This window comes from Tursiops truncatus, chromosome 12 (genome assembly GCF_011762595.2).
Source record: "Tursiops truncatus isolate mTurTru1 chromosome 12, mTurTru1.mat.Y, whole genome shotgun sequence".
NCBI lineage: Eukaryota > Metazoa > Chordata > Mammalia > Artiodactyla > Delphinidae > Tursiops > Tursiops truncatus.
Window position 1 is genome coordinate 74,692,603 of NC_047045.1, and position 27,779 is coordinate 74,720,381.

General features: G+C 44.0%; 1 long non-coding RNA gene across 3 annotated transcripts; it reads left to right on the top strand.

Moving 5' to 3' along the window:
- Positions 1–351: 351 nt before the first annotated feature.
- LOC141276045 (uncharacterized) lies at positions 352–27,779 on the top strand. 3 transcript variants are annotated; one of them, XR_012324915.1, is made up of 5 exons: positions 352–552; positions 7,026–7,081; positions 8,322–9,465; positions 12,408–12,514; positions 14,474–27,779. It is a non-coding gene; the product is annotated as an uncharacterized lncRNA (long non-coding RNA). The 3 variants fall into 3 exon arrangements; XR_012324916.1 differs by having other exon boundaries at positions 8,322–8,840; positions 9,033–12,514; XR_012324914.1 differs by having other exon boundaries at positions 8,322–12,514.

Consider the following 27,779-nt stretch of genomic DNA (forward strand, 5'->3'; position numbering starts at 1 on the left):
AAATGAACTAGGTGAAGAAATGAACTGTTAAATATGAGAGTGGGGGCTTCCCTGGTGGTGCAGTGGTTGAGAGTCCGCCTGCCGATGCAGGGGACGCGGGTTCGTGCCCCGGTCCGGGAAGATCCCACATACTGCGGAGCGGCTGGGCCCGTGAGCCACGGCCATTGAGCCTGCGCATCCGGAGCCTGTGCTCCGCAACGGGAGAGGCCACAACAGTGAGAGGCCCGTGTACCGCAAAAAAAAAAAAAAAAAAAATGAGAGTGGGCAAAGCAATAATGGCAGAAGAACAGGACAGGGGGAGAACTGCAAGATGAGCGATGGGAACCGTCTTAGAGAAGTGAGATCATAGCTTTTTATTTTATTTATTTACTTTTGTTTTTGGCAACGCCGTGCAGCTTGTGGAATCTTAGTTCCTTGAACAGGGATCAAACCCGGGCCCCCTGCAGAGGAAGCACTGGAGTCCTAACCGCTGGATCACCAGGGAATTCCCAAGATCACAGCTTTTTAAAAGAAAAGCCAATCATCCATTGTGACCAGAGCACAGGAACGGAGGTGAGGAGAGGTGATAGTGATGGAGAGACGGTTGGGTCACCAAAGACCTTGAATACAAGACCACAGAGTTAGGAATTGATGCCCAAGACGGTGGAGAGCCGCCCAGAGCTTTCAAACAGGCCTGGAGGAGGTTCTGAAGTGTGATTCCAAAACATAAGTCTGGAAATAAATCTAAAACACCAGTCTAGCCGCGTTATTCCCGTTTACGCTGTCTGGAATGTCCTCTCCCTCTTCCCTCTCTGTCTGATAAACTCGTCTTTATCCGAAATTCAGCATCACTTCCTCTGGGAAGCTTTTTGAGACCTTCTAAGGTTGAGTTAACCGGTCCCACTTTGGGGTCCTCAGGGTACTTCCTATTCTCCCGGTTAGAGCGCCTATCTCATGAACAGAATGTGGTTTCCTGGATTATCTCCCTCAGTGAAGAGTTGTCCTGAGAGGAAGGGTATGTCTGATTCATCTTTGTACTTCCACTGATTGACAAAGTGTCTGGGAAAAGCAGGCATTCAAATGCATGTGTTGCCGTGGTTGACTGGGTTCGAGGATGGGTCTGGATGTCGATGTGGGGCTAGAGGCAGTGGGGCCTGAACTAGGGTAGCAGCAGTGGGAATGGAGGTATTTAGGACATTGACTCCTAAATCTTGGTAGTCCCCTGATCACATGGGAAAGGTACTTTAAGTGCAGATCTTCAGGCTACTTCTAGATCTACTGACTCAGAACCTCCAGAAATAGGACCTCAAATCTGAATTCATTTAAAGTCCCCTCGGGGGATTCTGACACGCAGCCAAGTCTGAGAACAACTGACATAGGCAGTACCGTGGATCAAATTCTGGTGACTCACAGAAGGCAGGGACAAGGGGAAAGATTTGTCTCAGCCCTGGACTTGATCTGCAAGGAAGACAGTAATGCCATGTGAGGAAGGGAGGCCTGGAGAAGGCAGAGGGTTACATTGCTTTTGCACAAATTGGGTGTGAGGTACCCACTTGGGTCCAGATGCAAATGTCCCTTCAGCAGCTGGGATTCAGGCGTGGTGCTCACCAGAGCCATCTGTCACTTATGACCTTGAGAACTTGACTTTGGTAGGAAAAAGATCATGCTCGCGTAATGGCTGGTCTCCGTAGTTTAGCAGAGGCGGGTAAAACTTGTTTTTACCTTTTAGCCAGACAATCAGTACTGATAATCTAGAAGGAGGTAAGGACATTTAATGTGCTCTTTATAGTTCTGGAGTGAATTAACAGTTGCATAGTTGCTTATTTCTGACAGTTAAATGCTTTAAACAAAATTAAAGGAAAGATATCTTTGCTAAAATATGGACTCCAAAAATGATCACTTTTAAACTCTAGTGAATGTTACTAATTGACTTGAGAGACTGTTTTTACAAATAAATCCTGGATCCATAAATAGATATTAAGACTCCACCCCCTACCACAAAAGGACAAAAATCATGTATACAAAGACATGTGACCTAATCAGTTTTCAGATTAATCTGAAATTACTATTTGAATTCAGATATCGTAAATGTCATGGGTCATTGCCCTGGGGCACAGATAGAAACCTGATCTACTAAATGACATGAAATAGAGAACAGAGTAATTTCTCTGGTGAATATGAACCAGCATTGGAACCCATCTGGATAATTTACATGAAAATTGGATTTTCCTCTCCTGAATTATCTTTTTATAGTGGACATCTGTAATATTGTCTGTTCGGTTCCATTCTCCACTTGTCCACATCTACATGGCTACTACAGGAACTGCCTTGTTTTTATAGGGACCCCATCCCCCAAGTCAAAGTTCACTAGTTCATTGGTCCATGGCTAGGCACCCTTGTCCCCATGGGCTGCTGTCTCTCTCCTGCAGGGTGTCTGACCCTGAGATCCAGACTTGAAGGCAGTCCTTTCTAGTGCTAGAGAGCTTAAGGGTAAAACTTCAGACCAGACAGCAGCCATGTTACCCTACCATTAGGAGCAATCCTTTCCATGGAGAGAATGAAGCCCAAAGAAGAGAATGAAAGAAACCCTGCTCCTCTATAGCCCCTTGTTCCAGAAGCTTCTGGGGCCAAACTGGATTGCTGACCTCTCACAGTCTAATTGGTTCATTCTACTTTCAGCTCCATAATCCAAAAATTCCTTTCAGCCTAATCTAGAGGAAGATGGGTTTCAAAAGTACCAAGAGTAGTAATGCACCATTTCCTACATGTTTACTCTCCAACTCAACCTCTGAGATTCTAACTTCCCTTGGAGACAAACAGTTGTAAAAGGGATTGGTGAGATGTGATGGTCTCTGTTATGGGTTGAATTGTGTCCCCCAGAAATATCAAGTCCTAACGCCCAGTACCTCAAAATTCGATCTTCTTTGTAAATAAGGCCACTGCAGTTGTAATTAGTTAAAAGGAGGTCATAGTGAAGTAAGAGTAGGCTCTTCGTCCAATACAACTGGTGTTTTTATAAAAAAAGACACCGAGATAAACAGCAAGGTTCTACTGTAGAGCACAGGGAATTATATTCAATATCCTGTGATAAACCATAATGGAAAAGAATATGAAAAAGAATGTATATGCATAACTGAATCACTTCGCCATACAGCAGAAATTAACACAACATTTAATATTTATTTATTTATTTATTTGGCTGTGTTGGGTCTTGGTTCCGGCATATGGGATCTTTGGTTGCGGTACGCGGGCTCTAGAGTGCGCAGGCTTAGTTGTCCCGCGGCATGTGGGATCTTAGTTCCCCGACCAGGGATCGAACCCATGTACCCTGCACTGGAAGGTGGATTCTTAACCACTGGACAAGAAGGGAAGTCCCTAAAATTTTAAAAAATAAAATAAAATAAATTTAAATAAAAAGAGAGACACCGAGACAGAGATACAAAGGGAGAAGATGGCCACGTGACGACAGAGGCAGAGAGCAGAGCGAGGCACCTACAAGCCAAGGAATGCCAAAGATGGCTGTTCATCCTGGAAGGTAGAGGAGAGAAAAGGAAGGATCCTCCCCTGCAGGTTTCAGAGAGAACGCAGCCAAAATGGTGATTGCAGATTCCTAAACCTTCAGAACTGTGAAACAGTAATTTCTGTTATTTTAAGTCATCCAGTTTGTTTGGCAGCCCTAGGAAGCTACTTGCTCTCTAGAATTGCAATGCTTCAGTGCTATTGTACGGTGGAGAAGGGGCAAAAAATATCAAGTTCTTTCCTTTTCTGTGTTCAGGAAATGAATGGCTAAACCAATGGGGCTGAAGGGATCAGCAAGGAAGGAGCAAGACTGCGGGATTATAGACTTTTCCTATAATGCGAATACCTGGTAGGTGTCAAATAGAGGTTGTGTACTGACGCTTGGCTAGGGAGTGCTTCAGACAGCACCTAACATGGAGCAGACCCTCAGGAAAGATTCTTCTCATATATATATATATATATATATATATATATATATATATATATATATATATATATATATATATATATATAATGCCAGGAACAGAAAAAATACATGCAGAAGAGGTTTGCTATGAGCGGAACCTCCAGCCCCAGCCCTGTTCCAGGCCCACAGCACTTGGTTCCACTCCTTTTTTGGATTTTTGGCCCAAGTTTCAGGATGCTAAGTCCTCCTCTTAAAGAAACGTTTATTCAGAATGTCTTGGCTTTACCCCAAAACACAAATCCCTCTTGGTTTGTGCTGTGTTGTCTTAATCAGAGGAGAACCTTGTTGGCATAAATAAATAAACAGGCAAACAAAATCTTCTTTGGCCTCCACAGCTGCCACCCCTCCCCGCAAAGGGACAATTCCTCACACCTTTTCTAATGTTTAGAGACTGTGTGAGTGTGATCACAAGCAGATTTTCACACAACTATAAGGTGAGAGTACACTGGTTTATTGTCCTGTGAGCAATTCTTCAAATTCATGCCTTCTCATTCACTCTAATATAAGAAGTTAATTGTAGGGCTTCCCTGGTGGCACAGTGGTTAAGAATCTGCCTGCCAACACAGGGGACACGGGTTTGAATCCTGGTCCGGGAAGATCCCACATGCCGCGGAGCGGCTGGGCCCGTGAGCCATGGCCACTGAGCCTGCGCGTCCGGAGCCTGTGCTCCGCAACGGGAGAGGCCACAACAGTGAGAGGCCCGCGTACCGCAAAAAAAAAAAAAAAAAAGAATCCACCTGCCAATACGGGGGGACACGGGTTCGAGCCCTGGTCCGGGAAGATCCCACATGCCGCAGAGCAGCTAAGCCCGTGCGTCACAACTACTGAGCCTGCACTCTAGAGCCCGCGAGCCACAACTACTGAGCCCGCGAGCCACAACTACTGAAGCCCACGCGCCTAGAGCCCGTGCTCCGCAACAAGAGAAGCCACCGCAATGAGAAACCTGTGCACTGCAGCCAAGAGTAGCCCCTGCTCACCACAACTAGAGAAAGCCCGCGCGCAGCATCAAAGACCTAACGCAGGCAAACATAAATAAATAAATTTATTAAAATATATATATATGTTGTAAAGCTGTAATAATTTGCATTCTATAGACTTTATAATACTACAGTGCTTTATAATACAATGCTATTAGTTTTTTTTTAACATCTTTATTGGAATATAATTGCTTTACAATTGTGTGTTCGTTTCTGCTTTATAACAAAGTGAATCAGTTATACGTACACATATGTTCCCATATCTCTTTCCTCTTGCATCTCCCCCCCACCATCCCACCCCTCTAGGTGGTCACAAAGCACCGAGCTGATCTCCCTGTGCTATGTGGCTGCTTCCCACTAGCTATCTAGTTTACGTTTAGTAGTGTATATATGTCCATGCCACTCTCTCACTTTGTCACAGCTTACCCTTCCCCCTCCCCATATCCTCAAGTCCATTCTCTAGTAGGTCTGTGTCTTTATTCCCGTGTTACCCCTAGGTTCTTCATGACCTTTTTTTTTTTTTCCTTAGATTCTGTATATATGTGTTAGCATACAGTATTTGTTTTTCTCTTTCTGACTTACTTCACTCTGTATGACAGACTCTAGGTCCATCCACCTCACTACAAATAACTCAATTTCGTTTCTTTTTATGGCTGAGTAATATTCCATTGTATATATGTGCCACATCTTCTTTGTCCATTCATCCCATGATGGACACTTAGGTTGCTTCCATCTCCTGGCTATTAGATTTTATAATGTAGAAAAGTGTGATAATGGTATTCAACTAAACAGATCAGAGAAATAGTATGTAAAGTCCCGAGATAAACTTTATTATATAAGGAAATTAAATATATGATAAAAAGTTATCACAAAATTCAATTGGAAAGATAAAGAAAAATGGAGTTTTCTTTGGGGATAATTGGTAGGCCATTTGGGAAAAAAATCCTGTTAGTTATTCATTACATGTCTACACCAGAATAAATTCCAGATGATTTAAGATTTTAATATATTTTAAAGTATAATATATAATAAAATAGAATTAATTAGTTAGTAAACATCTGAATAGCAAAATGACATTCTATACTGAGAAGCAGTTTAAAAGAATCAAAGGCTGAAAGATTTTACTAGATACAATGTTAAGTTGCTCTAGGTCCAAAATAAAAGTAAAACCAATAACCAAAAATAAAACACCAACAGGCTGAAAAATGCAAATAACAAATATGACACAAAGTTAACAGCCATTTTATACAAGTTCATAAACAGATAAGAAAAATCACTAAGACGTTACCCCTAAAAATAAATAGACAATCCAGAAAATAAAATTAGTCAGCACGTATATGGAAAGATAATCAAACATATTAGTAGTCAAGACATACAGACTCTTAAACTTTTTGTCATTCTAGTCGATTAACCTTTTTTTTAAAATTAATAGGAAATTCCATCTCTCTGAAAATTAAAATAATATCTTTAGATATCCCCTAAAAATAAAATAATGCTAAAACTTGAGCAAAGCTTGATGCACAAAGCCATTTAGAGCAGTATTATTTACACTAGCAAAAAGCCAACATGTGAATGAATGAATAAATTAACCCACAATAGAAAATTGGTTACGTAAAATGGAATATACCAACCTGATGTAGATTATGCACTCATTTAAATTGTTTCAAACAAAAGCCATGTAATTAAAAACGATTTTATATTTAGTGGTAGCAAAGTCAGTGGTGTGTTACTCCTGGGATATTCCCAGTGCTTAGCACAGTGCCTGATCCACGGTAGGAAGTCAGTACAAATTTGGTAAATGAATGAAAACTATACACAGACAGTATGATTTTTGGCCATATGAAAAAAAAACCTACTTAGAGAAAAAAGAATGAAAAGAAATGTAAATAATGGTAGGAGTATTGACTCTTTTCTTCTATAGAATAGTAGAAGAAAAGAGATGTCCCAAAATTGCATAAGATATACTTACCATTGTTTATCAAACTTCAGATTTAACTGAGTATCCTGTATTTTAATTTGCTAAGTCTGGCGACCCTACGAGACATCAGATTTCATATCCTTAGTTAATTTTTTTTTTCTTACAGTTAATTTTTGAAGTCTGTTGAACAGAGCAGTCCTGTGGACGAGCACTTAATTGAAAGTAGGTGGTTATTTTTTCTCATATATCATATGTATGTGCACCCACATTTTTCTGCATAGAAAAGTACAAAGAGAGAAAAAAAATCACCCCAAACTTCACTACATAGTGATAACCTCCTCTTACATTTAAGACAGTCTATACATATATGTACAAACAAATTTACATATGTAATTTTACATGCATATAGAATCATACCATATATGCTTTCCCATTATCCTGCTTTTTGCTGTTTGTTTTCCTTGACTGCCAGTTTTACTGCCTATCTAGAGGTCTAACTTCCATAAAATCCCATTTACTTACCATTCCCAGGGGGCCACCAGTTCATGGGCTACATATGCAGATGATTAACTAGTAGTTTGCTATTTTTATGGCAAACCACACAGTGCAGGCTTACAGAGGGGCCCCACTTGAGAGGGCAAGTCCAGAACCTATTATCTAAGCCCTCAAGGAGTCTTGAAAAAGACACACAATTTGGTGAGAAACACGTTCACGATGACTGGTATTCACTAAGCCTTATTTCATCTCACTTTACTAAATTTATTCTAGAAACTTACTAAATAGTTATGAAAACATGAGACAGTGAAGATTGATATTTGGAAGAGATGCTGATTACCCAGTGTGATCCTAACAGCTGAATTCAGAATTTATTGAGTGACTACTATCAGCAAGGCACAAGGGTTAGGCACACAAAGATTATGAAGGCCAAGAAAATGTGTCCTGGAGGAAGCTTAAACTTACTCAACAGGAGATGAAATAGACATCCATCCATGATTCTACCACTCAGAAATACTACGTTAACACTTTAGTGTATATCTTCCCAGGTGCAATAGTTATAACAGCTAACCCTCATGGGCACTTATTGTGTGCTGGCTTTGTTCGAAGAGTTTTGCTATTCACTCAATTAACTTCAAAATAGTATTACAAGGTACTATGCACATTCTTATTGTGCAGAGGAAGAAACCTAGGGCGCAAGTTGTTTAACTTGCCTGAAGTTACACGGCTAAAAAGTGTCAGGGCCAGGATTCAAATCCAATGTCTCTCATTAGATGATGATAGATAAATAGGTCAGATCACATTGTTTTGGAAAACAGATTTTGAAACAAATAGTATACTTCATTTATTATGTGCCAATTGCCCTTCTACATATATCGATTTTACATATGTTGATATATTTTATATATATTGTTTTAAATATGTTGGTTTATTTTATCCATTAAGTCAGCACATTTTCTTCATCCAGACATTTTCAGGGACTGCAAGTGACTTTAAGGACTTCAAGTGGTGACAGAATGCCAAGGAGACCTGGGGCTGCCCTGCATTTCATCAGAGCTTCTGTTAGTAAGGTCAGGGAGTTCTGCCTCACCTGAAAAGCAATGTTGCTTCAACGGAGTTTTTCAAGTCTGCTTTCTCAGGCTAGAATTTCATGATCATATCTGTATGAGTTTATCTCTGAACCCATCTCCAGGAAGGTTCCGGCAGGATTGATAAATGCCCACGCACAGGTGAGCGGTAGTCCCAGACCTTTAGATGTATCCTTTCATCCATAGACCTGAAAAATGTGAACAATTTTGCTCCAAGCCATGAGGTAGTTTCGTGTTAGCAGATTCTCAGCTGTTGATGAGCGAAAACCTTGGCAAACAAGATCATCGCCCTCCAGAGAAATGAGCACGCTCTTAAAGAAGGGCTGGCCCGAGAGGCGGCGCTGTCCCGACCACGGGAATCCAAGTACATCAGCGGCATTGACTGAGGCTCCACCACGGTCAGTGTGCCAAGGCACAACTTTAATTTCCTCTCATCCTTTTCTTCCTCTTGGGCAAAATGAATCATAAAGTTTATATTCACTTTAGTGTATACATTTTAAATATACCCTATAAAGCCATAGGCGTAATGAATTCAAGATGCCCACATCATAGAAATTCTGCATAAAGCTGTGTTTATGATTTGGATCCAGGCTTCTTAGGATTTTCAACAGGAACAGACTTCAGACTTCCAGGGACATGAAGGACAATGAAAGGACGTTTCAAATGACTGCTAAGTTTCAAAAGCTATTGTCCCGTAGCCTGAGAGCGCCAGATAAGTAACAAAGCGGCATGTTTCTTTGTGCGGTGTGAGGATGGGTCCAGGTTGAGATGCTCAGGTAGGAAGGACCCTTGAACTTGCTGCGCCCCTCTCCCTGGCCTCCGTGCGCCCTGTGCACTGTGACTGGTCCCAGAGCACGTGGCCCTGTGCACATTTCTCCATTTCTGGGAAAGCCCCGCCTTGCAGGTGCCAGAGAAACACATTCTTCAGAGGGAGCGGGCTGGCCAGACGTCAGTGCTCATTACTGAAGAAAGAGAAGTGCCTTCGGGAAGAATTCCAGCATGCAAAGGCTCTTTCAAAACGCGGTGAGCTCAGGTTTCGCCGAGATTTTACCACCACCCTTTGTCTCGACCCGCACTCGTACCCCCGTAATTCTACCTCTGGGAAGAGTCCCCAACTGGGCAGGGTCCGTTCACTGTGAACCCAGATGGCCAGCCCTCAGAACCTCTTTGCTCGCACCAAAATGGGGTTCACTTATTCCATTTCAAGCAGCAGGACAACCTCCAGTCTCGGGGAGCCTTGAAGAAGTGGGAGCAGGGAGAGGTCACATTTTCAGCCTGGCTCCCGCTCTGCAGCTTTCTCATGAATGCAGACCAATTGTGCACGAATGTGGCCAGGACACATGCAGCATATTCACACGAAATGTAAGGATCCCTTGTTCTCTGTAACATTAGCCGAGGTTTCAAAACACAGAATCCAGGCTGGAACCGCCAGGCCAGCAGCGGGAGGCGGGCTGTCTTAGAAGCAGATGGAACAAAAGATTGGGTTCCCGAGTTCCTAGGGTGAGGCAAAAGGGCAAGATGTGAACCCAGGACCACCCAGGGAAAATTAAATACAGATCAACTTTTGATGGCTTATGTTAACAGAGGGGTGATGGAGTTTTGATCTTGGGAAAAACAACATGGTCAGCTTTACCCGTAATCGCTGTTTACCACACGCCTGCTCCACTGCTAAGTAGCCACAAATGCACAAGTGGAGTGGAAGCTTCTGTTTATTCCATCATCCAGCCTGTCCTCCCAGGGCTGGAGAGCAGGGTGTAACACCAGAAGAAGGAGCCTCAGCGTTTCCCAACCTTTGAACAAACAGGAGAAAATGAGTCCTACAGGGGTCAACTCCCCTTTCTCAGCTTCAGGTTGGGGCCAGAGGCCACCCTGGCTCTGCCTTGGAAGGAGGGGCGGGCCACCCACCTCCATCACCTGCCCTCCCACACAACCTACCTGCTGCCACAGCCGTGTCACCCTGGAGTCTTACTCACCTGGGATTGCAGGTGGAATCAACGCTTTGGTTTTTTTTAATTAATTAATTTTGCTTACTTATTTTTGGCTGCATTGGGTCTTTGTTGCTGCACGCGGGCTTCCTCTAGTTGCGGTGAGCAGGGGCTGCTCTTCATTGCGGTGCACAGGCTTCTCATTGCGGTGGCTTCTCTTGTCGCGGAGCACGGGCTCTAGGTGTGTGGGCTCAATAGTTGTGCCTCGCGGGCTGTAGAGTGCAGGCTCAGTCATTGTGGCGCATGGGCTTAGCTGCTCCGTGACATGTGGGATCTTCCCCGACCAGGGCTGGAACCTGGGTCCCCTGCAATGGCAGGCGGATTCTTAACCACTGCGCCACCAAGGAAGCCCCGGAATCAACCTTTTTAACTCGACTCTTAACCCCAATCTTTTGTTAGCTGTTATTTTTTTAATTTCTGTATTATGAAAATTGTCAAACATACTCAGTAGAGAGAGCATGGTGCAACAAACCCCGGATTCAGCAGTTATCAAGATCTGTATATTTCTTCATCTATCCTATTTTTCCTGCTTCTTTACAGCAAATCCTGGATATCATGTCATTTCAGCCCCTCATACTTCAGGAAGCGTCTCTAAAATTACAGACATTCTCCACGTAACTATATCATTGTCACTCCGAAAAAATTAACATTACTTCCTCAGTATTATCAAAATCACAGTTCATACAGATTTCCCCTGTTTCACAAAACTGTCTTTTTAGTTGGTTTCTTTGTGTCGGTAGCCAAAAAAGAGCCAAACATTTCATCTGGTTGTTATGCCTCTTAAGACCCTTCCGATCTACAGCAGCTCCTCTTGCTTTTTTCTTTTTTTTTTGCGGTGTGTGGGCCTCTCACTGCTGTGACCTCTCCCGCTGTGGAGCACAGGCTCGGGATGCGCAGGCTCAGCGGCCATGGCTCACGGGCCCAGCCGCTCCGCGGCATGTGGGATCTTCCCGGACCGGGGCACGAACCTGTGTCCCCTGCATCGGCAGGCGGACTCTCAACCACTGCGCCACCAGGGAAGCCCCTTCTTGCTTTTTTCTTAATGCCACTGACCTGCTCCGGAAACCAGGAGAGTTTGCTCGTCAGCCTGAATCTTTCGATCTACCTCTGTGAGCTCCATCTCTATCTCCATCTCTAATCTTCCAAGGAGGTTGGGCTTGAACAAGAAGACATTATTTGCACTGTATGCAGACACCCCTTCTCCAGACCAGAAACTTGGCATATCTGGCCCTGACTTATCTTTTCCAATATATGTCCCAAAATAACCCATATGTAGATCTTCCATTCTAACCAAGCAGGATTATTTAACATTTCTCACCCCCCTTTACATTTTCTCACCTCTTTACCTCTGCTTTTCCCATTTTCCTTGCGTAAGAGCTACTTTGCACTTGCTTATGTGAATGTACGGTGGTTTATTATGGCATGGCCTTCAAATCTTATGCTTTCAAAGCCCGCACTTGGACCAGAAGCAGAATTTCACTCCGCTCTCCCACCACCCACACTCTTCGACCAAATCCAGAGCCCCTGCCCCTCGGCACCTCCCCTCCGCCCTTACCTTGCTCCTCCTGGGCTTGCTGGCTTCCCTTCCCAGCACCATTTCACTCACTGCTCTCTGGTCCTCTCCTCCAGAGCCCTTTTTCCAGGGATCCCCAGCCCCTGGGCCGCAGACCAGTACCAGTCCGCAGCCTGTTAGGAGCCAGGCCGCACAGCAGGCCTAAACCAATCCCAAGGTGGTTTTCCTCACCAGATTCCTAAACAGCTGAGATGCAAACAGACAAGATGATTTCAAATTCTAAGACACCATCCAGCAGGTAGAGCATCTGAAGATGGGGCTTTTGAACCAGAATTCTACAGAAGAGTCTCCCTTGTGGGCTTCATTAGAGAGAGCATCTGCCCCGCCTGCTCTGTGTCACCAAGGCAAAGTGCACATAAACTCAAAAGCCACTGCATAAATGTTAATATATATTCCATCTATCGTAGCTCTGCCCCTCCAAGACCCTGAGACACTCTGCTTGCCTGGGAAGCTGAATTTAACAGAGACTTGAGGGTCACCACAGTGTCCGATTACTAATGTGCAGGACAGTGAGGTATGCATTTCTTTTCCCTTTTTCTTTTTTTTGGCCAAGGGCGGGTAGGATCTAAGTTCCCCGACCAGGGACTGAACCCAGGCCACAGGAGTGAAAGCACTGAATCCTAACCACTAGACAACCAGGTAACCCCCAGCTATGCATTTCTTAAAGTAGAGAATTATTCATTCATTTATTTCCAGATTTTTATTAAGCACCTCAAATTCCCGGCATGTTCTGGTCACCAGGGTTATAGCAGTAAACAAGACAGATGACATTCTTTTTCTCATGGAACTTACATTCTAATTGGAGAAAACAGAAAATCTAAAAAACGAAACAAATAATACTCAAGATAATGGCAAATAATGACAAATTCTAAGGAAATGAAAGAAGGTGATACAACAGGAAAGGCGGGGAAAGCAGTATTCTAGACCGGATGGTAAAGAAAGTCTCCTCTGAGGAGACATAATCTGAGAAGAGACTTAAATGACAAGAAAGAATCAGCTGGGGAATTCTCTGGTGGCTTAGTGGTTAGGACTCCATGCTCTCACTGCCGAGGGCCCTGGTTCAATCCCTGGTCGGGGAACTAAGATCCCACACACACACACACAAAAAAACATCCAAGTGCACATCTGGGGAAAGGGCCTTCCAGGCAGGGAAACAGCGGACACCAATGTAGGACTGAGCTCAGTGTGTCCTGGGAACAGAAAGAAGACTCGCCAAAGTAGCACACTGAGAGAAGGTGAGGTGTACCAAATGGTGTCACAGGCGGGCAGGAGCCACCTCACGTCGGCCTGATGGACTTTGCCTAGAGTGTGTCATTTATTCTGACTGCAGTAGGAAGCCATCGGAGGGTTTTCAGCAGAGTTCAGATCTGTAGGGTTTTGGCGCGGGAGCCTGTGTAGATGGTGGTTACGTTTGTTAAGATGGGGAAGATGAAGGAAGAGCTTGTCTGCGAGCAGGAAGGTTAAGATGGATAAAGAGTTCTTTTTCAGATCTCTTAAATTTGAGATGCCTGTCAAACAGTCTTGGAGAAGTCCAGCAGGCTACTGAATTTATGAGTCTGGTGTTCAAGAGAAAGGTCAGAACTAGAGTAATAAATTTGAAAGTCGTCAGCACATGAATGGCATTTGCAGCCATGACGCAGGATGAGCTCACTGAGGGCAAAAATATAGAAAAGAAAATGGGCTTCAAACTTTAGAATACAGGAGAAGGAGTCAGCAAAGGAGACGGAGGAGGAATGTCAGTGAAGTAGGGGTAAAGCCAGGAGAGGGTGATGCCCAAGGAACCAAGAAAAGACGGCGCATCAGGAGGAAGTGGTCACCACTCAGTGCCGGAGTGAGGCCAAGGGAGGTGAGGACTGACCCCTGGTCTGGGCAGAGGGGCCTCACTGGTCATCTTGACACCAGTCCTTTGAGTTGTGTGGTGGGGAGGGAGGCCAGATGGCAGAAGTCGAGGACAGAGTTGAGTAGAAACAGGATAGGCAGTTCTGAATTGAGGCAGTTTCTGGAGGAGAATAAGGGTTCAAGGTATTTTGTTTGTTTGTGTGATTGGTTGGTTGGTTTTTTTAACGAGGAGGCACTCATGGGTCTGCGGTTGGGAAAATAGAGAGGAAGAAACTGATGACACCAGAGACAGAAAGGAAGCTCCTGGAATGACATCCACTTTGCAGCCTCTTTCGAGGATGTTTAAGAGCAGCTTTCTCTGAAGTAAGAATAAGTTAAGTATATGTCGTGTCCCGGAGTATTAAATGTTACACTGAGAGCCAAGTGTGGGGAATGTGGGTGGGTTGGGAGTGTGGAGTCAGAGAAGGAAGAGAAGCCAGCATTTACTGGGCATACCACTGTGTCAGGCAGACATGGGAACTTTGTGGTAATATTTCTTTTTAAGTTTTGAGTATTTATTGCCTTTATTTTGTTTTTGGTTTTGATTGTGGTAGAACACATATAACATAAAACTTACCATTTTAACTACTTTCAGGTGTACAATTCAGAAGCATGGAGTACTTCACAATGATATGCAGCCATCACAACTCTCCAGCTCCAGGACTTCATTTTCATCGCCCCAAACAAAAGCTCTGGGGCTTCCCTGGTGGTGCAGTGGTTGAGAGTCCGCCTGCCAATGCAGGGGACGCGGGTTCGTGCCCCGGTCCGGGAAGATCCCACATGCCGCAGAGCGGCTGGGCCCGTGAGCCATGGCCGCTGAGCCTGCGCGTCCGGAGCCTGTGCTCCGCAACGGGAGAGGCCACGACAGTGAGAGGCCCGCGTACCGCAAAAAAAAAAAAAAAAAAAAAAGCTCTGTACCCGATGAACAGTAACTCCCCGCTATCCATTCCTTCCAGTCCCTCTCTACTTTCTACCACTATGAACTTGCCTATTCTAGGTACCTTGTATAAGTGGAATCATACAGTATTTATCCTTTTGTATCTGGCTTATTTCATTTAGCATGTTTTCAAGGTTCATCTACAGTGTAGCCTACATCGGAATTTCATTCCTTTTTATGACTGGGTGATATTCCATTGTATGTATCTACCATAATTTGTTTATTCTTTTAACTTTTGATGGACTCTTGGATTGTCTCCACTTTTTGGCGCTGCTATGAACATGTGTGTACAAGTATCTGCTTGAGTCCCTGCCTTCAGTTCTTTGCAGCACAGATCTAGAAGTTGGTCCCATTTATTTTTGTTTAATACTCACAGCAATCCATAGAGACATCTTCTTCAGGCTGGGGCTGGTTTCCTTCCTTATTCCCTCAGTGGGGATCTGTACGCTCCCAGCTCCTATGATAATCCCCCAAACTGGATATTGGCCGTTGCTTTTGCTCTCAGCCAGGCTCAGCTTCCAGATGGGCTCTAGTCCTCAGCCTCCAGCTCTTAAAGCGCTTGTTTTTGCAGAAGGGAATCCGTTCAACATGTTCTAGTGGAGAAGGAGGGGGAGGCAGGCCATCCTTCTGCCTCTTCCCATGGTGACTGCAGTGAGGGCTGGGGTGCGGACTTACTACTCTGCCATGATTGGGTGTAAATGCTCAATACATATGCTTATAAATGAACTTCCACCTTATTCTTGAGATCCTTTTGAATTGGAAACAGCATTCTGTCCTAAAATCGTGCTCCTTCTTTCTTCCCTCCTTCCTTCCTTCCTTCCCTCACTCCCTCCTTTTCTTTCTCTCTCTCTCTTTTTTTTTTTTTTTCCTGCGGTACGCGGGCCTCCCACTGTTGTGGCCTCTCCCGCTGCGGAGCACAGGCTCCGGACGCGCAGGCTCAACGGCCATGGCTCACGGGCCCAGCCGCTCCGCGGCATGTGGGATCTTCCCGGACCGGGGTACGAACTCGTGTCCCCTGCATTGGCAGGCGGACTCTCAACCACTGCGCCGCCAGGGAAGCCCTCTCTGTCTTTTTATTATAGTATTTTGGCTGCACCAAGCGGCTTGTGGGATCTTTGTTCCCCAACCAGGGATTGAACGTGAGCCCCAGCAGTGAAAACACTGAGTCCTAACCACTGAACCACCAGGAAATTCTCCTGTGCTCCTTCTTTTAGAGAGCTAAAACCTGACTTTTCCAAGGAAAAACAAGTCTTCTGATAGCAAGCAAGTCACAATACCATAGTCATTGGTATATTTTGGATATGCTCAAACTTAACACTTTAATCACTGGAAGAGAAGTTATCATGATGAGGTGATAATAGCTTGAGCTGGGGAAATTATTTGTAGAAAATAAATAAAAGAATAGAATAGCAACAATTTTTTAACAGCTATAATATCCTTCAACTGCTATACAGGAAATAGGAAAGTCTCTCCTTTAAAGTATGAAAGTATTTTGTGATCCAAAAATAGCTGGTCTCAGCATTGCTTCTGCAAAGTTGCCCTTAAAATAGGATTTTGCTTTCCTTTTAAAATGCTATGATATGCATGATTCTCCAGAACTTAGTTCTTTCTAAACAAATAGTCCTGGAGTGAAAGGCAATTTAGTGGCCTAAGGGGTGGGGGAGATGTAAATTCTTTGTAAATATTTCTGGCTCCTTTCTGGATTGCAACAAGCTAGTGAGGACCCTGGGAAAAATCCCAGTGCTTGGGGGAGGGGAGCTGGGGGCCAGGAGTTGGGACTTAAATCTCAGACAGGACACCCCATATCACAGCATTCTCACTACCACACATTGGCAGGTGTGATGTACACAAATACACAGTTCCTTTTTTCTTTTTTTTTAAGGGAGCAGCGTGCACGGTACAGTGCCTTTCTCTTACTTATTTTCTCTCTATTTATTTCAATCTGTTCTTATAAACGTCAAACTGATCTTAAATTATCCTCCTCCTAACACAGTTGTGATGTACCCCGTTCCTTAGTCAGCCACAGGTGAGATATTTTTCCTGGCATTTTGTAGGGTTTTGTGTAGTTTGGTTATTGTTATCTTGTTTGTTTGGTAACGCTTGTTGGACTCTGTCCAGACTTTTTCTGTTTCTGATTTTTTTTTTTTCTTGGTTTCCTAATGATCTTTCTAGAGTACTTTATTGCAGCTATATTTTTACCTTTTCTCCCATTCCTTTAAAATATTTTCATTTTAGGTTTCATGTTATATTTTCTTGAATTTATTTTCTAAGACTGCTTCTTCAAAGCATAAATAGAGAATAAATCAGTGTTTGGATGATTATTGACATTATATTTCCAGCTCCAATTGTCTATCCTCTAGAAAATCTGTGGTGAAGATTATAATTGTGAAATAGTTTATGTTATACCCTTGTTTGCATCCTTTTACTTAGAAAGATCTTTCATCTATCCCATTTAAACATCCTAGGGACTTCCCTGGTGGTCCAGTGGCTAACGCTCTGTGCTCCCAACACAAGGGGCCTGGGTTCAATCCCTGGTCAGGGAACTAGATCCCACATGTCACAACTAAACTTTCCACATGCCTCAACTAAGACCTGGCACAGCCAAATAAATAAATAAATATATATCTTTTTTAAGTTTAAAAAAATAAAATAAACATCCTATATGGTATAAATCAAAACTATGAAAGCTTTTAAAAATAATGTTCATTTAATTTTTAATTCTATAAATATGTTCTTTCCTACTGGAGTCAGAAATAAGGCAAGAATGGTCCCTGTCACATTATTTCTCAACACTCTTTTAATCCCGGAGAATGAAATCAGAGCAAGGAAACAAAGACACCTAAATATTAGAAAGGAAGAGTGATGAGAGACAGATCATAGGGACACAAACCCTGACCCACAATTTTAAAACCCCAAAAGCTCCAATACACAAAAATATTAAAAAATTCATTTGTTAGCAAACCTTGGCCTAAAATGATATGAGGCTATTCAGTCTTAATTTACTGCCATCAGTATTAATATCATATGCAAATATATTATTGCATTTAATTACAGGGAACTTCCTGAGACCTCAGTGGGGGTGTTTCTATGCTCTGTGTAACCTTTCTAAAATGGAAAAGATTCTGAATTCTGAAACACAAATGGCCCCCAGGACTTTGGGTAAGAGACTGTGTACCTGCAATATACTGGGCAGTGTCCAGGGACACCAAAAAGATAAAAATATACGTGCTGTCATCCAGGAGCTAACAATCCAAATTGAGATGGCAAGATATATGCATAAGAAAAACTTTAAAGCTTTCAAATAAGGTGTTTTTTGTTGTTGTTGTTTGTTTGTTTTTTGCGGTACACGGGCCTCTCACCGCTGTGGCACCTCCCCCGCTGCGGAGCACGGGCTCCGGACGCGCAGGCTCAGCGGCCATGGCTCACGGGCCCAGCCGCTCCGCGGCATGTGGGATCCCCCCGGACCGGGGCACGAACCCGCGTCCCCCGCACCGGCAGGCGGACTCCCGACCACTGCGCCACTAGGGAAGCCCCAAATAAGGTTTTAAACAAATACGTCATCCTGGTCTGGATTGAAGTGAAGAGATATACGGTACTGCCTGTGAATATTTGTATATTATGTCAGTGCCCCCAAATTGTACAGGATTGTGTTTGATGGTTAGATCCTTGGCCTAAAATATAGAATAGATGTGCTTGACAAGGATGGGAAAAATGATTCTACGTGCTATATATTAGAGTCTTCCTCTTGTTAAGCATCAGAAACTTCACTGAAGGTCCAGGCTTGGGTGAGCCTCATCCTTTTGGTCACTGGACTCTCTCTCCCACCTCCCCCCCCACAGCCAGCTTTCTTCTCCATTGTTCCACAGTCAGGCGAGCTCTTGCTGCATGGAGGGGAAGATGGCACCTGGAGTTGCTCTGCTTATGATCACTCCAGACTGCAATGCAGAAGAGGAGAGAGAGAGAGACGGCCTATCCTGTGCCCATCTCAGTCCCTCAGAATGATCTAGCCTGGCCGTGCTGGCATCACAACCCAAACTTGTCACAAGGAGTGAGGAACACAGTCCAGCTTGAGTCACATCTTGGGCTTTGTAATTGACAACCACACTATAGTCACATGGGCTGAGACAAAAACAATTACAAAAGCAAAGGGTGCTGGAACAGATTAATCAAAAAAAAAAAAAAAAAAGAATAAACGTGTCCAGCGCCACAGTAGAATCTTCCTCCTGAAAAGGACCACTTTGCTTTGCTGAGGAGGACACGCAGGCAAGAAGGGGGAGCTGAATTGTAGCAGTGGTCACAGCGTGACGACAGAGGACGAGGGACATGAAGAGCTCAGCTACTCTCTGGTCACAAGTGTTGATGTTTGTGCATCTGAAACAGGGACAGTATTCACAGGTGGATGTAAGACAGATGGCTCAGGAAGGAGTTTTGAAAGCGCCTCCTGCTAAATTAGGTGACGCTTAAGATGTTTAAAGAAAAGAGAAGTACTTGCTGGAAGGAATGAAACAGAGTATTACAGGTAGAAGGTGTAACATTTATCTGTATGAATGATTTTGCCCCTGGCTGAGTGGAGGTTGGAGTAGTCCTTTCTTCTAGACATGAGAAATTTCCGGTTCCCTTCTGAACTGCGACAAGCTTGTCTCAGTTTATGTTTGATGTCTCAGTTTATGTTTGATGGACAGGCTTATGTCTGATGGATATAACCCTGCCCTAAAATACAGAAGAAATGTGCTTGACAAGGGGGAAAAAAGATCATTTATAATCCCTATGTATTAGACTCTTACAGTTGCAAACATGGGAAACCAGACTTAATATGAATTAAGCAAAAAATTGATCTGTTGGCTCATTTAGAGAAATATTTAGAAGATGCAGACTGTAGGCATTTTCTGATCAGGAGTTGATCCTTTAGTAAATATGATATTTTGGGACCAAGTATCTTCTATCCAAATTGCAATAACCTTCTAAATAACTTGCTGAAAGTCGCCCAGGGAATGATTTGTTGATGTACCAGAAGAGGGAGGTACAAAGGCAAAGGAACGGTACCTGGAACGTCTCTGAATAATTTACAGTTGCTATTTGCAAGTCATTGCAGAGAAAATCTTCCAATAGATGCTATTTATTCAGTCATGTGTGTGAACCTAGATACTTCTTATATTAACATTGTAATTATATTGTGGAGCTTCCTTTGTTTTGCTCTTCAAGGACAAAGATTAAGTCTTAAATGTAGAAGTCAGAGGAAGAAAAGACACTTTTCTCATGGCCTGGAGTAATCCTGATCTGATGACTTAGACACACACAAAGCTGGATAGCATCCAACTCTAACCAACCCCCAATCCATTATCACTTACTGAAGATTAGAGAGAGGAATGAATGAAACCCATAATGTGCTGGGCATTTTACATAAATCATCTTTGGAATTCTCACAACCCTGAAAGGAAGGTATCATAATTCCTATTTTAATAGATAAGCAAAATAAGGCTCAGAGAGCTTTACTCGCTTTTCCATGACCTTCCAGCTCATGGGAAGTAAAGCCAGGATTCTAAAACTGAACTGTCTGATTTCAAAGCCTGGGTAAGACTGTGGTCCTGGCTTCATGCTGGGTGGTGTCTCTGAGGAATTGTTAAGCTGCATAACACCTAGCTTTTGATTTCCTGTTACAAATCCTCCTCTCCTTACCATATATAGATTAGTGCTCATCAAAATTTAATGTATAAAGCACACTCCAAGGAGCTGGGGATGTAAAGAAGAGTTTAATACAACTTTTGCCCATCGGGAGCTCACAAACTATCTGGGGAAAGGGTACCCAAATAGGAAGCAATAAACAACAACCTAAGGGTGGGATTGCGCTGAGCAACCAGTGAGCAGGAAAAACTCAGAGGACATGACAGAGGCTCGAGTTACCAGTAACCCCCCAGTGTCCATTTCCCCTTCCTTTGTAAGACAACTCCTGCCCCCTGCTAGCTGGGGGACTACAGCCGTTCAGAATATATACTACATTTCCCAGCCTGTCTCACAGCTTAGTGTGACTAGATTCTGTCCAATGGGATGAAAGCAGAAATGACAGGTGCAACTTCTGACAGGGAATCTTAAAGAGAAAAACAACATCCCTTCTCTTCCCTGTGTGTTGGCGCTTCAGCAGCCATCTTGAGTCATGAGGCAGGTTTGGGAGGAAGTCACTGGTGGCAGAGCTACAAGGTGGGAGAAGCAGAGATCTGACTCCCTGTAGCACAGCCCCTATTCCAGACTGCCAACCTTCCCTCCTTCATGTGAAAGAGAAATAAACGTCTATCTAATTTAAGCCGTTGTTATTTGGGGCTTTTGTCATCACAGGCAAATTTAATTCTAACTGCTAAAAGAGCACAGCTCTGCGACCACCGTCACCACAACCCCCCCAGATTCTACTACATGACCTTCGGCAAATCACTTAACCTTTCCCAGGTGGCTGGAGAATCCAAAGAGATGAAACAGTGAGAGAGCAGGAGAAAGCACTTGGGGATTTTAGATGGTCTGTTGTGACACAGTATGGCTGGAGGGAGGGGTGAGAAAATTCAAAAGCTATACGCACAACACTCATCAACTCACAATTTTCCTGAAGTGCTTAAAGAATAGCATGTGTGTGGTGGGGGAGGAATTGGGAGATTGGGATTGACACGTACACTATTGATACTATGTATAAAATAGATAACTAATGAGAACTTACTGTAGAGCACAGGGAACTTAATGCACTGTGGTGACCTAAATGGGAAGGAAATTCAAAAAAGAGGGGATATGTGTATATGTGGAGCTGATTCATTTTGCTGTACAGTGGAAACTAACACAACACTGGGCTTCCCCGGTGGCACAGTGGTTAAGAATCTACCTGCCAATGCAGGAGACACGGGTTCGAGCCCTGGTCTGGGAAGATCCCACATGCCATGGAGCAACTAAGCCCGTGCGCCACAGCTACTGAGCCTGTGCTCTAGAGCCCGCGAGCCACAACTACTGAAGCCCGTGTGCCTAGAGCCCCTGCTCGGCAACAAGAGAAGCCACCACAATGAGCCTGCACACCACAATGAAGACCCAACGCAGCCAAAAATAAAAATAAATAAATAATTTTTTAAAAAAAAAGAAACTAACACAACATTGTAAAGCAACTATACTCCAATAAAAATTAATTTAAAAAGAAAGACTAGTACATGTAGAGCAATGTCTACAATTGTGTAGCACACACTTTAAGATCTTGGAGAATTCAAAGGAGAAAAATGCTGTGACCTGGAGTAAATGATTAAGGGTTTGATGAGGGAGATGAGGTATGAGCTGGGCGTTAGGAATGAGTCCAATTTAGTTTGTAAGTCTTGACTCTTTTAGCTACAAGTTATAGAAACTCAATTAGACCCTGCTTTTAAAAAAAGTGGGCAGGGTGAGGGTTGGTGGTTGGCTCATATAAATTAAAGAGGCAAAAAGGGCCGGGAAGGCTGGATCAAGACCAGATGATGTCATTAGGATGTGATCTCAGCTCTGCTTCCCTGAGTTCACTGCATTGTCATAAGGCCAGTGGTGGCATCTGGCAGCTGTGGATTCACAACCTATTCATTTAACAGCCCAGGCAGAAAATACCTCCTTCCTTAGGGCTGCAAAGAAGCCCTCAACCTACCTGACTCCCTGTGACTCTGCTTCTGCAGATCTGCTCATGTCCCCATCTCTGGACTGGGTGGGGTATCCCACCCAAGGATTGAGGGTTTGAGCAAGATGGTTGTTTAAAGGAAAAGTGAGATGCAATTGGCAGTAGGAGAGAAATGGATGCTGGGAAGAATATTGTTCAAATTCTAGGGCAGAGAAGAGGAATAGCAAAAATGTGAAGTCTGAAATGAGTGAGACAGGATGGGCTGCATGGAAGAGAGAAGTCCTATATGCAAGAAATGTGCTTCAGAGCACCCCCTTCTGCTTCCCTGTATTCATTTGTTAGGGCTGCCGTAAAAAAGTAGATGGCTTAAATAACAGAAATTGTTTTTCTCACAGTTCTGGAGGCTGGAAGTCCAAGATCAAGGTTCTGGCAGTGTTGGCTTCCTCTGCGGCTCTGTCTTTGGCTTGGAGGTGGCTGTCTTTGCCTTTTCACATGGCCATCCCTCTGTTCACCGATCCCCACTGTGTTGAAACCTGATCCCTGCCGTGATGGTATTTGAAGATGGGGCCTTTGAGAGGTGATTTATTCTGCCCTCGTGAATGGGATTATTGCCCTAATAAGAGAGACCCCAGAGAGCACCTTTTACCCCATCTGCCAGGTGAGGACATAGCAAGAAGATGGACATCTCTGAACCAGAAAGCAGACTCTCACCAGACACCAAATCTGCTGACACCTTGATCTTGGACTTCCCAGCCTCCAGAACTGTGAGATATAAATTTGTATTGTTTATAAACCCCTCAGTCTGTGGGAGCCTATTATAGCAGCCACAACAGGCTAAGAAAGGCCAGTGCATGGCTAAAATCAAGCAAACAAACAAAAGAATCCACCAAGAGACTCAGAAATCTAGGTGCACTTGCACAAATGCTTTGCAACTAGTTGGTTACCTGTGGGGAAGGACGGTGACTCCAAGTCTTACTGGGAAATGCCAAAATGGAAGACCCAGCGCCTAATACAGTGTTCTGTTCAGAGTAGACACACAGGAAGCAATGGCTAGACTGAACTTACAAAAAAGAACAGGAAGAGGAAGAGAGAACATCTTTGGTGTTGGTGAGTTGCCTTTATTCTAACAACAGCCATAGGGCAAAAAACCGTTAACATCTAGGGCAGTGGGATGGAAGAAGAGGGGCAAAAGCCACCCACACTTGAATTCAGAAGCTCTCGAAGCCCTAAACATGAAATAAGATATCTCCAGAATGTATCCACAGAGGAGGGGACGTGGGAGGAGAAGAAGGCAACAGATTACATTCCTTGATCATCAATCAAAAGTAGATTCTCCCTGGGACTTCCCTGGTGGCGCAGTGGTTAAGAATCCGCCTGCCAATGCAGGGAACACAGGTTCAAGCCCTGGTCCGGGAAGATCCCACATGCCACGGAGCAACTAAGCCCGTGTGCCACAACTGCTGAGCCTGCACTCTAGAGCCTGTGAGCCACAACTACTGAAGCCCGTGTGCCTAGAGCCCGTGCTCCACAACAAGAGAAGACACCACAATGAGAAGCCCACGCACCCCAAAGAAGAGTAGCCCCCGCTCATCGCAACTAGAGAAAGCCTGCGTACAGCAACAAAGATCCAATGCAGCCAAAAATAATAAACAAATAAAATAATATTTATTAAAAAAAAAAAAAAAGTAGATTCTCCCCCAGGCCTCATCTATGTACCTATTATCTCCCCACCATATTTATTTTTTTCTTGGTACTTATCACTGTATGAAATGATCTTATATAACTGTTAGATTATTTTTTTATAGTCTACCGTCACCACCTCCCGAATATAAGTTCTAAAACGGAAGGACCTCCTCATGGTCCTTGCTGTGTTTTCAGTACCCAGGACGGTACCTAGCACATACTAGGTACTCAGAAAACACTGTTGAATGAATAAAGGAGAAAGAGCAAAGGATATTAGGGAGTTTAATAGAAGTGATCACACCCAAGTAATGAATAACTCCATAGGTAGCTTGACAATCCAGAATGCTTCATTCCATAAAGGTTATGCATAATCAACATATTTTTGGTCAGAAAACTCTGTGGTAGGTCATGAAAAATCAGCTTTAGTTGTTTCCCTGTTCTGTTGCAATATCAGTAGTAAAAATATAACCTCTTAAGTGCCTTTACTAAGCTTTTAGTGTATATTATGTGCTAACCACGTCTTTTATTTTCTGTATTCCAATGCTTTGACATCTGGGTCCTTGCTGATTCTGAAGGGACTGCACCTTCAGGCTTAGGCAGTTCCTGGAAATAGTAAACAGCCTACTCACGAGTGTGCTTTTTAAATACAAACCAATCAACCCACAGCCCACACCCCAACACCCCTTTTATCAGGCCCTCACATTCCAGGTCACTATCCATCTGCCCTAATCACCCCAGCTCCAGGTACCCAACACCTACAGCCAACCCCTGTGCCCCAGATCCCACTGAAATTACTCAAACTAACCATGCTGACCAAAGTAAGCTCATGTGCTTCATGAGATGCTTACCATGCCTCACCTTCCCACAGAAACCACAATATAGGCTCCTGCCTGCTCTGGTCCTGACCAACCCTGGTGCTTCCCCGTGTGGACCCTCCTGGTGCAGCATACCCATTTCTCTTGGGAATTGTGAGTAAGAAATTATATATTCAGCGACAATCATCTCCTGATCTTTTGATCTTACTATACCTCAGATTTCCTGTGAATACGCTATATTTTAATAAATTTATTTATTTTATTTTTTTATTTTTGGCTGTGTTGGGTCTTCGCTGCTGTGCACGGGCTTTCTCTAGTTGCGGCGAGCGGGGGCTACTCTTCGTTGCAGCGCGTGGGCTTCTCATTGCGGTGGCTTCTCATTGCGGAGCACGCGCAGGCTCTAGGCACACAGGCTTCAGTAGTTGCAGCACGTGGGCTCAGTAGTTGTGGCTCACAGACTTTAGAGCACTGGCTCAGTAGTTGTGGTGCACAGGCTTAGTTGCTCCGGGGCATGTGGGATCTTCCCAGACCAGGGCTTGAACCCGTGTCCCCTGTATTGGCAGGTGGACTCTCAATCACTGTGCCACAGGGAAGCCCCTACACTATATTTTAAAAACAATATACCAGTTAAGATTTGCTCAGTTGTAAGTAACAGAAAACCCAATTCAAACTGCCTTAAGCCATAAAGGAGATGTGTTGTAAGTTGAGAGTCAGGGCAGCCACCAGGGTTAGTTTATTTCAGTCTCTGTGGTTATCCTCGAGGACTCAGTGTCTTCCAGTCGCTCACCTGCACTCTGCAGCAGCAACTTCATCCATCCACACCTAGGCCCACAGCCTTCCTAATTCAAGCAGAGGGAAAGGGACCAGGTCTCTTCTGGAAGCTGTCTCAGGAAAATGGGGCAGCTTCATCCCCAGGAGCCCCAGCAAACCTCTTTGGAAAATTGGGGCATGTGTCTATCCCTGTCCAAGAATGAGATTCTGTAGATGAGTTTGGACCTGAGCCTCTTGTCCTTCCTAGACTCAGGAGGGCTCAGCTTCCAGGAAGCACGAGAGCTGCATGGGGGAGGTGTGGACTCCTGAACGGACCCTGAGCAGCACAGTTACAGGAAAAGGGAGTGAATTTGAGTGGCCCCATGATGTCCAATGCAGTAATATGATAGCACAGAAGCATGAAAAGTAAAGAAGGGGCTCAAGATGATATTCTGTGTTGGGGTCAGTGGTGGTTTAAGAAGGGGGGGGGCTTCCCTGATGGCGCAGTGGTTGAGAGTCCACCTGCTGATGCAGGGGACACGGGTTCGTGCCCCGGTCCGGGAGGATCCCACGTGCCGCGGAGCGACTGGGCCCATGAGCCATGGCCGCTGAGCCTGCGCGTCCGGAGCCTGTGCTCCGCAACGGGAGAGGCCACACGTACCGCAAAAAAAAAAAAAAAAAAGAAAAGGGGATAAAACCTCACACAGTTACCGTAGGTAACACATTTGCAAGCAAAACCTTCTACTCTTGGTGGCTTTCACCGCGGTTAGGAGGAGACCACTTCTTATGGGATGTGATTCTGATTTTGAGATGGCCGTATAAAGAAAAAAGTCATTAAATTTATATTTTTCATGTCATTCTTACATTTGCCTGTCTTATCTTTTAAGGTTGTAAACTTGATGAGAACGTAGGCTGTATATTTTATAGCATTGTGGTATTTAAAATGTCAAGAAGCGAAAAACTTAAGGGTACCATTTAGCCTGAGAATTTTAATGCCTGTTCAGTGCTTTTCTTCAACAGTTTCTCTCATTTCACACATACGCACAGATATTACTTCCCCCACCTGCCCTGCCCCCAGACACACACATTTAGTCCTGGGAAAGATGTGACATCAAAACAGAAGCACAATCCCTTATTAGAGCATCAGAGTAAAGAAGGCTAATCTAATTAGTGTCTAGTCTGGAAGGAATGAAAAAAAAAGCATCTGTAATGTATAATAGAAAGGTTACTCGTGATCTGCTTCTTGAAAAAATGTCTGCCTGATTTGTGTGTTTCTGCGGCTCTCAACAATGGAGGTTTGCTCTGGTCTCTGCAACAGACACACTTCCAATCACCAGACTTCTGTGGATTTATGGTCTCTTCCTGATTTAAACAGCAGCTCCCAGAAAGCAATGGCTGTCAGCATTGCGAGCTGGAGGGTTTGTTAGACATTCTGCAAGCGTATATCATATTTACCACCACATTAAAGATAATGGTGAGCAAAGAAGAAAAATTCTCAAATTCACAAATTATGCTACTGATTAGCCCAACTACAATTATTTTTAATACATGCATTTTGCCTTGATTTTTGCATTTGGGGAAAGTAATACATGGTATGAAAACAAGACTAGTAAGCAACATTTCATGTGTTCCTCTTAACAAATCAAAATGAGAAAATGGATGTGAAAGCACTTTGTAAGTTCTAACGCACATGCAGATGTGAGTTACTGTTACCGATTTCATTATCAGTTAAGTTTTACTTAAAGGATAAAAGCAGGCTTCCGTGGTGGCGCAGTGGTTGGGAGTCCGCCTGCCGATGCAGGGGACGCGGGTTCGTGCACCTGTCCGGGAAGATCCCACATGCTGCGGAGCCGTGAGCTATGGCCGCTGAGCCTGCGCGTCTGGAGCCTGTGCTCCACGACGGGAGAGGCCACAACAGTGAGAGGCCCGCGTACAGCAAAAAAAAAAAAAAGAAGGATAAAAACTAAGAAAAGAACTACATAAGGTACTTTACTGGAAGGAATTCTAAATGCATTTGAATGATGTATTTTACTCTCTAGGTATTTTAACAGTTCTGATAGAAAATCCCACCCTAATGAATGCTTTCACAGTTCAAAAAGTGGTCTGCTTTCAA